General features: G+C 35.1%; 1 protein-coding gene across 2 annotated transcripts in view; it reads right to left on the bottom strand.

Moving 5' to 3' along the window:
• The window catches only part of HGF (hepatocyte growth factor), a 74,428-nt gene that overhangs the window by 35,878 nt on the left and 26,122 nt on the right, over positions 1-12,428 (bottom strand). The window lies entirely within an intron of this gene.

The raw sequence follows: 12,428 nt of genomic DNA, 5'->3' as shown, positions 1-12,428 counted from the left end.
AAAAAAATGCCACTAAACTACTACATTTCCAATGATTTGAGTTTACTGTTAAATTACTTGAAGAGACTATGGGGGGAAGTCTTTAACGGATGATAACTCTAAAACAGATAAAAGCTCAAGCTTGTACTGCTATATTTCATATCTATATATAAAACTATGATGTGAAAGAAGACAAAAATCAATGATCCCCAGGAATCCATCAATTCATTAGCTTAACATTTAAAGAAGAAAAGTTTTGATTCCCTCACTTCTTGGACACAATCTCCTTGGGCAGCAAACTTGTGACCTTGGTCAGGACTCAGAATCCTGGCAATGGGAGAAAGGTCAGAGTTAGAGCAGTCAAAGTGAAAACACTTCCACTAGCTTTGCACAGACCTACACTGCCTGTCTTGGGTACTCTACTCTTTTACTTTCCTACTTATTTGTGTGTGTGTAGTTTTATTTGTTTATTACTGGCCCATTTTTTTTTTCAAGGCTGAAACTATAACTCTTTATTTTTATGTGGACAGTTTAAAGGAAGTCATCACTAGCTTTTATTTAATTTAAAAAAGAAAAAAAAGAAAGAATAAACCCACCCTCACACATATGCACAACAAAAAACAAACCCTAGGGCTTGATGGAAACCCATCTGTCGCTAGGAGCCTGGTTGAAGTATTTTTATTTTTTAGAAGGAAAATAGAGTGCAGAATTTTTTAGAAAACAGTTCCTAAAGAAGTTTGGGGAGGGGGGAGCAAGAGTTTAAAACCTAGTTTGGGGAGTTTATTTCCCAGGCTCAGTTATTGCTCTGATACTGTGAACATGTACCTGAAAAACACAGTCTTGTCAATCAGGGCCACCCTTAGCTAGAGATGGGCCCAACACATCTCACTAGGAACCTAGGATGAGGCTGAGCCCAGCCCATCAGAGACTAAGAGGCTCTTCTTCTCCTTGGACAACAGTATGATTAGCCAGATACCAACCCAAACAGTGAAAAAAAGGAATGTGATATTCAGAGATGATAAGGGACTTGGCCATTATTTGATGGATTTTAAATGTGGACGCAGGTTCAGAGGGCTGTTTTCCCTACTATACGAATGTAGCCTCTTATTTTAAAACTATGCCTGTGTGTGTGAGGGTGAGAGAGCAAAATGTTATGCCTATAATGTTAATATAAGATTAAATATAAGGTGTCATTTCTAGAGAATAATTGCATTCTCAAAGTAAATTTTTTTTACTAACACTATTTATAGAGTGATGTTATTGTATAATAGAAATGACCCATAGATGTTAAAATTTGAAAGAATACCTAGAGCTCTAAACTCAAAAACAATTTTAATTACACTGCTCTTTATGAGATAATTAACTTAAATATTATCATAGTTCATTAGGAAACTAATACCAGGAAAATTCAAAGAGTTAGCAATCGCATGATCATCAGAAAATATTAACAGGAATGCTAAATTATAAAAGCCAGTAGAAATAAGTATTTCCCTAATTTGAGGGCAAAGTTTTCACATTTTAGAAAGTAAATTTATGAAAAGAAATATCTATATCACAAAACCCTGAGTCAAAGAAAATACTACTTACATAAGAATAAAAAGGAAAATATTTCACTGCTGATTGATCCACTAAAATTTCAGTGTCAAGTTCAGAGAACTATATTGTTGATTTTAACTTTGCACCTCAACTGCAGAGGTTCCCAATGAGATTTATTAAGGAATCTTTCAGTTTTAAAAGTAGCAATCATAGAATCATTATTTGAACAATTATGTTGAAGAGTTTTTTCCTAAACTTTCATTAGTTTATTTTAAAACCTTTGATAAATCTTATCTTAAGGAGTCACTAAATATTTACAAAAAGATAATATAAGTTAAAATGGTTAAATAAAAACCAAAATCTTGGAGTTGATTTAAATAACTTGGATTATTTAACAAATTCTAAGTTGGAGATGGAACCTAAAACCTTTCAAAATTACAAGTTACAGAATACAAAGAACTATGTGCATTAACAGAATATGGTACAGAATAACTATAACTTTTCTGTAGGCCTTGCAATAGATTAAATATTTGTGTCTCCCCTAAGTTTATATGTTGAAGTCCTAATTGCTCATATGATAGAATTAGGAGATGGGGCCTTGATAGGTGATTAGGTTAAAAAGACAGAACCCTCATGAATGGGATACATGCCCCTATAAAAGACATCACAGAGTTCCCCAACTAATTCTACCATATGAGGACACAGCAAGAAGATGGCCATCTATGAATCAGTTACCAAATCTGCAAATACCTTGATTTTGGACTTTCCAGACTCCAAAACTGCGAGAAATAAATGTCTGTTGTTTTCAGCCACCCAGTCTATGGTATTGTTATAGCAGTCTGAACTAAAACAAGCCTCAGTTAAAATATAAAAAATCTAAATGATAATATTATTTTTGTCTTTTATTTTAATAAGCATCCATACTTTCAAATATATAACCTCAAACAACTTGATGGTTTTACTTATTCTTGTGCTTTAATCCAGTGGAAATATTATTTATGACTTTAACTACAAACTAGCAGTATCTAGATAGCATTTTACTTTAAAAAGTACCTTCTAAAGTTAGTACATCTGCACTTATCCCATTTGACATTCGATTGCTGGAAGTAACCCCATAAACAAGAACTGCCTAGTTCTGATGGCAAGCAATGCATAAGAGTAAATAACAAAGGCAAAAATATAAATAAGTAGAAGATAACTAAATAGTTTCCCTCGATAAATAGTTATTATGAGACTCATGCAGCTGCTTAATAAATACTATTTGATGAGGACCATGATGAATGATTTGTCCATAGACCATTTAACTGTTATATAAATGTTTGATCTGTGCTGCCTACACATGCACTTACTATTCAAACAAAATAAATTATTCCTGAACTGTAATAAAATAAACTTCTTCAGATGTCCTACTATATAAATATTAAAAATTGTTACAAAAACAAAACAAATGTTTTATGACAATTAATTTGGGAAGAGCCACTAAATGTTGGGAAAGCTATTCCTTTAGACTTAATGTTTTAATGTAGTACCTGAATTAAGGGATGGGTTTGAAGAGTCTCTGGTAGCCAAGTGAAGTGTTAAATAAGCACAGAAACATCCCCAAATATCAGCTGAAGCTGATCAAGTCCAGCCAAAGCAACATGTTTTTAAAATGCTGCATCCCCACATACACAAATATTTTTGCAGGTTATATCTACAAAGCTCACACTGAAAATACCAGGGACTATTCTGAGAGTTCCTCACAAATAATACATTTGCCAGCGGTGTCAGTACTGACCACCCTTTGGAGCAGATGCAAAGATATTTATAAGATCCTCAGTGGCCCATGAGAGAGAGAATGTTTTTCTTTGATGATTGACACAAAGGTTTCTGTTTGAAAATGCTTTAAGGAAAACAACATTTGCTATTGAAAGTTTTATTCTCCTGCTAGAATACAATCAAATATAATGGATGCCTCTTGGAACATTCATTTCACTTTGTTGGTGTGGGTGTGCCATGATCTGATTGCTAGTGGGGAACTTTAAGTTTTAAGAAGATTTTTTTTGAGAGAATGAACATTAACTGTGATGTAATTCTTGGGATAAACATCTGACCCCCTGAAAAAAAAGAGACCAGTAGAACAAGATGACTAATAAATCTGATCCATTTTCTCTGTGAAAGGCTAGCCAAATCTATGCAGAGAGACTATATAGCCCTGATGGAGGTCAATGAATGGCAACTGGAGAATTCAAATGCACATGTTCATTACAGAGAGCCACACCATGGCTCTGTAACATTTACATGGTAGATAAGTAAACCCCTACATTTACACTTCCCCTACATCCCCCAAATTTGTTTTATCCAGGGGTGATATGCTATTGCTGTTATTTTGCCTATAGAGAAGATCAATTTGCTTCAGAGGCCCTTAGACAAATACCTGCTTCTTCCTTCAATCCAACCCACTTCTTATTTCCGGCTATTGAAGAGCAACTGAAATGCAGGGTGTCCTTAGGATAGTCCCTGGAGACTGAGAACAGTGTGTAAAGCTACTCTCCTGTCAACAGACTTGTACTCTTGGGTCCACAAAAGACAGGATCGGGTTCAATGTAAATTTAAAGAGCTTCTTCTTTTAAAATTGATGTGGGAAAGTAGTATAAAGACCTCCAAAGCAAACCTCAAATTGCTTGCACGTTTGCTTTCCATGTGAACCTACACTTCCTATCTGAAACATTTCCCTGGACTTTATCCAAGCCTTTTCTGGTATAAAATGCTCAAGAGACAAGACTTTCATGAAAGGTCTTCAATTCTATACTCTTATTCTTTAGTAGATGACTTGGAAAAAACCTCCAAGTATAAGATCTTTCCCTTGAGAAAGGGTATGATAGCACTATTTTTCCTGACTCAGACTACAATAAGAATATTTTGTTTCTATAAATCCCTGCCTGGCTTTGGAAGGATTAATAAAATTCAGAGAAATAACCAGGTTTCTTTAAAAAAGAGAATAATTTCAATGTATTTGTATATAACTTTAGGAAATTATTTTCTCAACATACAAACACACTGAATTTTAAAAGGTAAATATTCTCTTAAAATGTTACTGATGTACATTGGTTACTATGAGGAAGGGTTCCCTTTATTAATTACCAATGGCAACATGCATTAGCTTGGTCAGACTGCTATAACAAAATACCATAGAGTGGGGGCCTTAAACAACAGATATGTATTTTCTCACAGTTCTGGAGGCTGGGAAGGCCAAGATCAAGGTGCCAGCAATTTGGTCTCTGGATTGCAGATGGCTGCCTTCTCACTGTGTCCTCATATGGTGGAGTGAGAGAGTGAGAATGATCTCTTCTCCTTATAAGATCACTAATCCTCATTTAACCCCATTTAACTTTAATTGTATCCTAAAAGCCATATCTCCAAATACAGACTCAACAGGGGTTAAGGCTTCAATGTGTGATGTGAGGGAGGGACACATTCTGTCCATAACAACACTTTTAAATAGCAATCCTACCTATCAAAGATCTGCCTAGGTCAGAATTCTGAAATGGGGAGTTTTTCAACAGGTACAAAGTTTCAGTTACGCAAGATGAGTAAGTTTTAGAGATCTACTGGACAACATAGTACCTATAGTTAACAATACTGTATTGCAGGCTAACAATTAAGATACTAGATCTCAACTTAAGTGTTCTTACCACAATAAATAAATAAACAAATGGCAGGAGGTTGGCAGAATGAAACTTTTGGAGGCGATGGATATGTTTATTACCTTGATTTTGGAAATGGCTTCATAGTTATAAGGATATGTTCAAATCCCTCAAATTGTAACATTAAATATGTGAAGATTTAAGATCAATTACACCTCAATAAAGTTGTTAAAAATTCAAATGGCTCTGGACACTTACATATAGAGAAGTTTAAAAATAATAAGGAAAAGAAACATGACGAGAAAAGTAAGGTAAATCATTGAAAGTCCTGTCTATTTTGTTGGTAAAGGAAAGACCATCAAGACAACCAGCAACAAAGGAACAAAAAATTAGGCCAGGAAAGCATGAAACCTGAGGATGAGTTGATGAGGTGATGGGAAGAAGGTATGAAGCAAATCTTCCTGGGAGACAATGTTTTCATATGAAAGTCAAGAGGCATTGAAGAAATTCCAGGAGTCACAAAAAGAAAGTGAAAACCATTACTGTGTAGGAAGATCACGTTTATTCATTCAACAAATTTTTGGAAATTCTGTCATGTGCAAGACAATGTGCTTAGTTAGCACTGTGGGATACAAAAAGAGACATAGTTCTTGCTCTGCTGGAGCTTACAAATTTTTAGAGATCTATTAACCAATAATTTTAGAAATAAGTGTAAAAACTGCACCCTAAGAAGCATATGGAAAAAGAGGCTTATGGTGCTATAAATATATAATAAGGAATTTGACCAAGTCAGGAAGGTTGAATGAAGAAATGATAACTGAAGAAATGATGACTGAGTTGAACTTTTTTTTTGGGGGGGGGTTTCAATTACTGAGTTGAACTTTTAACTCAGGAAGAAAGAACGTTTTTCAAGGCAGAGGGGTTGGCAAGGGTAAAGGACCTATAAAGACAATATGGAAAATATTAAGGTATGAGAAAGAATCTCTTCTGGATGGAACAGAGAGCACGGAGAGACATGTGGCAGTATATGAGGTTAGAGATGTGGGTGTAGGAGGAAAAGATGGTTTTGTTCCATCTTTGTCCTGAGGTCAAAATAAATCACTGAAGGATTTTTAACTGGTTTGTGTGAGTGGTGTATGCTAGGTATGGGGAATAATATACTCAGATTTTCAAAATACATACTGTTTGCACTGTGGAGAAGGAATTGGAGGGGAAACTGGTGAATATGGGTACAGCTGCACTCACAAGGTCATTCAAATATTCGAGATGTAAAATAATGCTCTCTTGGATAACGGAGACATTGATGAAGTGTAATAGCCAGATTTGAGCAGTACGTGGAGGATAAAATTGACGGGTCTTGATAGACTGAATGTGAGGAATGAAGAAAACGGCATGTCTAGGATTATTCTAGGTGTTGGCATTTAAACCGTGTAATGGTGGTACAATCATACAAAAGAACTTAAAAAGCAGATTAGCCATCCTACAGCATAAATAAAGAAAATCAGAGATAAAAATAATGAATGATAGAAAAGATCCCCAACTAGGTGAGTTGGTGGTGAGAGGTGAGGAGCAGCTGACAGGCATGTTCTAATTAGTGTATGCTAACGGGACTGCATCAACCTTACATGTCTAACATGCAACAACAACAACAACAAAAAATTGCAGGGAGACACCTGGAGCTCTGGAAATCCTTTCAGGGATCTAGGAGTTCAAAACTATTTTCATAACAATGCTAAGACATCAATTTTTATAAGTGGAATTTCCAGATGCACTTAGTGTATGATATCCCAAACTGCTGAATGCAGAAGCAAATGTGAGACACTCAGTGGTCTTCTTCTAATTAAGGGTACATTAAAGAAGTTACAAAAACATCAGAATTTGCAAAAAAAATCCAAAACAATGCCATTGTTTCCCTTATTTTTCTAAAAAAAAAGGTTATTTTTCATTTAAAATAGGTTATATTACCATTCAATAAGCCTATTTTTAGGAAATTAATAAAATTTTAAACGTTTTATTTTAATTTCCAAAACAATAAATAATGGTTCATATACCCCACACTGACAATTTAGTGTTCTCAACAATGCTGAAGATTGCAAAGATACCTTCAGCCCAAGAATTTTGTGAACAACTGATTTAAATCATCAATGAGAGTTCACGAGGGACATCAACAACAACTTTTTCAATTGCCAGAGAACTGTTAAAATTCAGTTCAGAAAAATACAATCAGTCCCAACAAATATTAATATTCCTTCCTGAAAATCACTGAACAAACTGTGTTTCAGAATATAAAGTTATTACAAGGGAAAACCCTAAGAACATCAATACTTCATCTAGGCACTGTACAGGACGTTCAATCTTTTGTGTTTGCAATGTCTTAAAACTCCAAATGCTTTGAAATCTGTTAAAAGTTATATAGGCAGAATCTATGTAGCTGCTGCCACTGGACAGACAACCCCTTCTGAGGAATGTGGTGTGAAGGAAGACTGAGAAGACCTGTCCTAGAAAACCCTGGCACATGTTCATCAGGTGACAAGCAACATTCAGCCTTTGCTTTCAGTGATACAGTGATTGTAAGATTAGAAGGTTGGAAGCAAAGTGACAGGAACAAATTTGTGGTTCATTCAGCTTTTTAACAAATAAAAGTAACTGAGAGCAGTATTCAAAACCTTGGCTGGAGAAGGTGTGAATATCTTAATGTCAAGGCCACGTCAGCTTTCACTTTCTTAGTTCGTGCTAAAGTTCTAAAGTTTCAGTTTTATCATAGGCCTTAGTCAGTTTTGTTCACTGCTATATTGCCACAACCTGAAAAAGCATTTGACACGAAAGACCTACTCAGTAAATATTTATTAAATAAATCCTACAATAAGGGGCAAACAACGCTCTTTGTGTTCTCTATGTGCTACCTGGGATTCCTGTTAGGCCTAAGACTTTTACTATCACTTTTATTTACTTACGACTTTGTATGACCTTCACAAGAGACTGAACTTAGATGTGCTATGAGTACATACATCAATCACCTGCATTTTAATATAAGGAGAATGAAACCTATTATCGTTCTCCTCAAACTTTTAATTCAAATATGCAGCATCTACCCAATAATGTAGGAAATATTTTAAACTTTTCTATTTCCCTATCTTATTCCCCACGACACACAATTTGTCATTATCCTGGATATTCTACCTCGTTAGTAGTGTTCACATCCTTCCTCACCCTGTTATACTCACAGCTTACTGCCTTAGTTCAATTATCTTTATGTCTTACTGCCCTATTAAATCAGATCCTATCAGACCCACCTGCCTCCTTCCTCCACCCTCTCCATGCCAACGACTTGAAGCGTATAGTATAATTCTTCCAGATCAATGGTCTTCCTATGTTGTTGGCTCTTTGTTTTTGTTTTTTCTCTTGTTACTAAAATACTTTGAAAAATTATTTATATTTCCTCTGTTTATAAGTTGACCTCTGCACTTTTAATATAAGTTAAAATAGTTGCAAAAATGTGATTTCTAGCATAACTATTGACATTTTTAAGCAAAAAATGTTATTTTTTAATGGATTTAATAAACTGTAAATACCACAGTATTTTGATACCTACCAGTTTGTGGCTAAAAATGAACATTTTCAAGCTCTTTTTCTCCTTGAATCACTTCCATTCCACTTTATCCAAAGAGTATTATTCTACTGTAATATATTTTATGTTGAAGTCTGTTTTATTTATGAAGGCCCCATCATAGTCTTCTAAAATATTTTTTTATATGGAAATTATTTTTTAAATTTCTTGGGACTACAAAATGCTAAGAGATAAAAACACACATTCACTAAACACACACACAAACACATGTGTATATACATGTGTATGTATATGTATATATTCTGGATAGAGTTATATCATTATTGGTAGTACATAAACCATAAGCAGCATGTATAGTATTTTCAAAGGGATCTTTGTTCAGTGTCCCTAATTTTTTCAACTCCATGTATCATATTAAAATTCAGAAAGGATGGGCCTTTTTTCAGTAATGTAACATATTAAACTTGACTGATTCCTTAGGAACACATGTGTCTCAGTAGAAGACTTTGGGAAAGAATTCATATGGAAGTAGAGGAGGTAGAATTTGAGCCCTTGAAGCTTCCATGCCCACAGACCTTTGTGCCCCGCTGGGTTCCATTGACACTGATTTGGAGACTACTATTCAATATCACAAATCAGATATGACCACTCTCTTTGCTTAATTTTTCAATGTTTCTCACGGAAAGTAAAGGAGCTACTTCGGGGTCTTATTTGATCTGCCTCCCATCACTCTTATTTTGTTTCGTCATCTTCAGCTTCTCTGTTTTCAGCCCATCCCTACCCATATCAACCTAATTACCATGTTCCACTCATTCATGCCTTTACACACCTTTCCTCACTGGCCTAATCACAGCCATTTTGTAGAACTGAAATAAGAATTACTGGTAGATGAAAAACACCTTTCTGTAGGTGTTAAATAAATGGTGGCAATTATGATTTTCTAATATGATATATAATAAAATTTACCTCCAACTTTAAAGAAGGTAAGTGACATAATAAACTCCACTTTTTTTCCAAACATATTGAAAACTGAAAATGAATGAAAGTAATTGGGCTGAGAGATAACCAGAAAGCTCATCTAAGAATCAAAAAATGCTCAACGTCACTAATTATCAGAGAGATGCAAATTAAAACCACAATGATATATCACCTCACACATGCCAGAACAGAGTATCGATAAATCAACAAAGATGTGGAGAAAAGGGGACCCTAGTGCACTGTTGGTGGAATGCAGACTGGTGCAGGCACTGTGGAAAACAGTATGGAGTTTCCTCAAAAAAAATTAAAAATGAACTGCCTTTTCACCCAGAGATCCCAAGTCTTGGAATATAACCTAAGATTCCCAAAAGACTAATCAGAAAGACTATATGCACCCTTATGTTCATAGCAGCATTATTTACAGTATCAAAGGTCTGGAAATAGCCCAAGTACCCCTCAGTAGATAAGTGGATAGAAAAGCTATGGTACATTTACATAATGGAATTCTACACAGCTATAAAAATGAAAAAAACTCTTACCCTTTGTGACAGCATAGATGGACCTGGAGAATATTATGGTAAGCGAAATAAGCCAGTCAGAGAAAGACAAATACTATATGATCTCATTCAAATGTGGGATCTAATGAACAAAATAAAACCAGACGTATGGACACATGGAACAGACCGATAGATGTCAGAGGGGAGGGATGGAGGCTGGAAGAGATTAGCTAAAGAACATATATGTATATATGCAATCATGGACACAGGCAATAATATGGTGAAGAAAACAATATGGTGGGAAAAGGGGGAGAAAATGGGAGACATCTGTAATAATGTCAATAATAAAAATATTAAAAATTAAATTTTTAAAAATACATATAAAAAGTGTTAATCGATATTCTGTTACAACCAGTGCATTTAAATATGTGTGTGATATATAGAATGCAATTATGACTCCCAAGATTCCCACCCACTTGTGTACACTCCATATAACTCCCTCCCTTTGAGTGAGGGTGTGAACATTATGGGAGAGCCACTCCTGTGATTAGCTTATTAGTTTATATTGGCTTCATAAAAATGAAGAGAATTTATAGATGTAATTAAAGTCCCTAATCAGTTGACTCTAAGTTAATTAAAGGAAGAGTACCCTAGGTAGGCCTTTCCTAATTAAGCAAGCTTTTTAAAAGAGGGTGTAGAGGTCAGAGGCTCAAAGTAACAGAAAGCTATCTTGTTGGCTTTGAAGAGGTAAACTGACATATTGTGGAGAGGATCATATCAGAGGAAACAACAGGTATTGTCTAGGAGCCTAGGATTTCAGCACTACAACGACAAGAAACTGAATTCTGCCAATACCCAGTGAACTTAAAATGGAACCCTGAGTGTTAAGATGAGATGGTAGTTCTGGCAGGCACCTGGATCGCGGCCTTGTGAGATCCTAAGCAGAGAACCCACCTGAGTCATGCCTGAACTACTGACCAACAAAAATTGTGAGAGAAAAAAAAAGATATTGTTTAAGCCAGTAAGCTTTTTGTAATTTGTTATGCAGCAGTGGAAAAATAACACACAATTGAAACCACCACCAAAATTCTTGATTTTGCATTACAGGTTCCATTATATATTGAAGCCAAAATATTTAAAAGGATATTCATAAAACATTATCTCTCAGTTTCCAGAATTCCAAAATGTCAACTTTTATTAATTTTAAATTTTTTTCTTTATTTTTATTATTAACACTATTACATATGTTCCCATTCTGCACCCCTTTTGCCCACCTCAACCCAGCCTCTGCCCCCCCCTTCCCTCTGGGCATCAAAAATGTGGGCTTTCTGTGTAATTTCATAAACTAAAAGCTACTCTGTAATAAATTATTTCTATAATATTTCCAAAGCTCAGAAGATTATTTTAATCTTAACTCTGTATGTTTAATGTACAAGTTCTTCCATTTTTTTAGAATTGACATCCTATTAACACCAACCTCTGTTTAGCAAAGCCATGAGAATTATTGCATGCTACTTGCATAATTAGTTAACTCTTTCTTGGATGGAAAAGAAAAAAGAGGTCTGATAATTAGGGAGTGTTATTATATTCACTCTATTTCTTTCTTCTCCCAATGTCTTTTAAAAATAACCAAAAATTGGTTGGAAAATGAAGAGAAGACTACATTTGGATATTTTTGGTGTGTGTGTGTGTCAGTTGAAGGGTGAGTGTGCACATGAGTGTGTGTGTGTGTGTGTGTGTATTATACTGGTCTTATTCCAAAGATGACTTTTAAGAATGCCTAAAAAACACACACAAAAAGGAATGAAAACAGTTGTACCTAAATAGTTTAGTGTGATGGAAAGAGTAACAAGATTTTAAAAGTCAACAAGTGGAACTAATTCGATGTATAGAGAGAATCACTGTCACAGGAGTCATCTTTATTTTAGAGGGCCAAACAGATGATTCACTTTTTTTGCAAGATTGTGTTCGCATTGAGGGCCTTCCGGGTTCTGCAGTTATTTCACATGTGCCAGGCATGTCCCCTATCTATGGGCTTTGAGTCATCCAAAACACTCTTATTAGCATGTCTAAGTGAAGAGAGATTTACCTGGCAGTGTCGTACTGTGGATAACATTGAATTAGGTTTAAGTTTGTTAAAGGAATATCCCCCTCTTCCTACTGTTCCAGGGAAATACACATACACATGTCCATAGCCTCATAACTGTATAGTTATCATCCTGAGTGCTGGTACCTGATTATATA

The sequence above is a fragment of the Furipterus horrens genome, unplaced genomic scaffold (assembly GCF_987537825.1).
Source record: "Furipterus horrens unplaced genomic scaffold, mFurHor1.1.pri manual_scaffold_9, whole genome shotgun sequence".
Classification (NCBI taxonomy): domain Eukaryota; kingdom Metazoa; phylum Chordata; class Mammalia; order Chiroptera; family Furipteridae; genus Furipterus; species Furipterus horrens.
The sequence above is the reverse complement of the archived record's forward strand: the minus strand, read 5'-3'. Positions and strand labels throughout refer to the sequence as shown.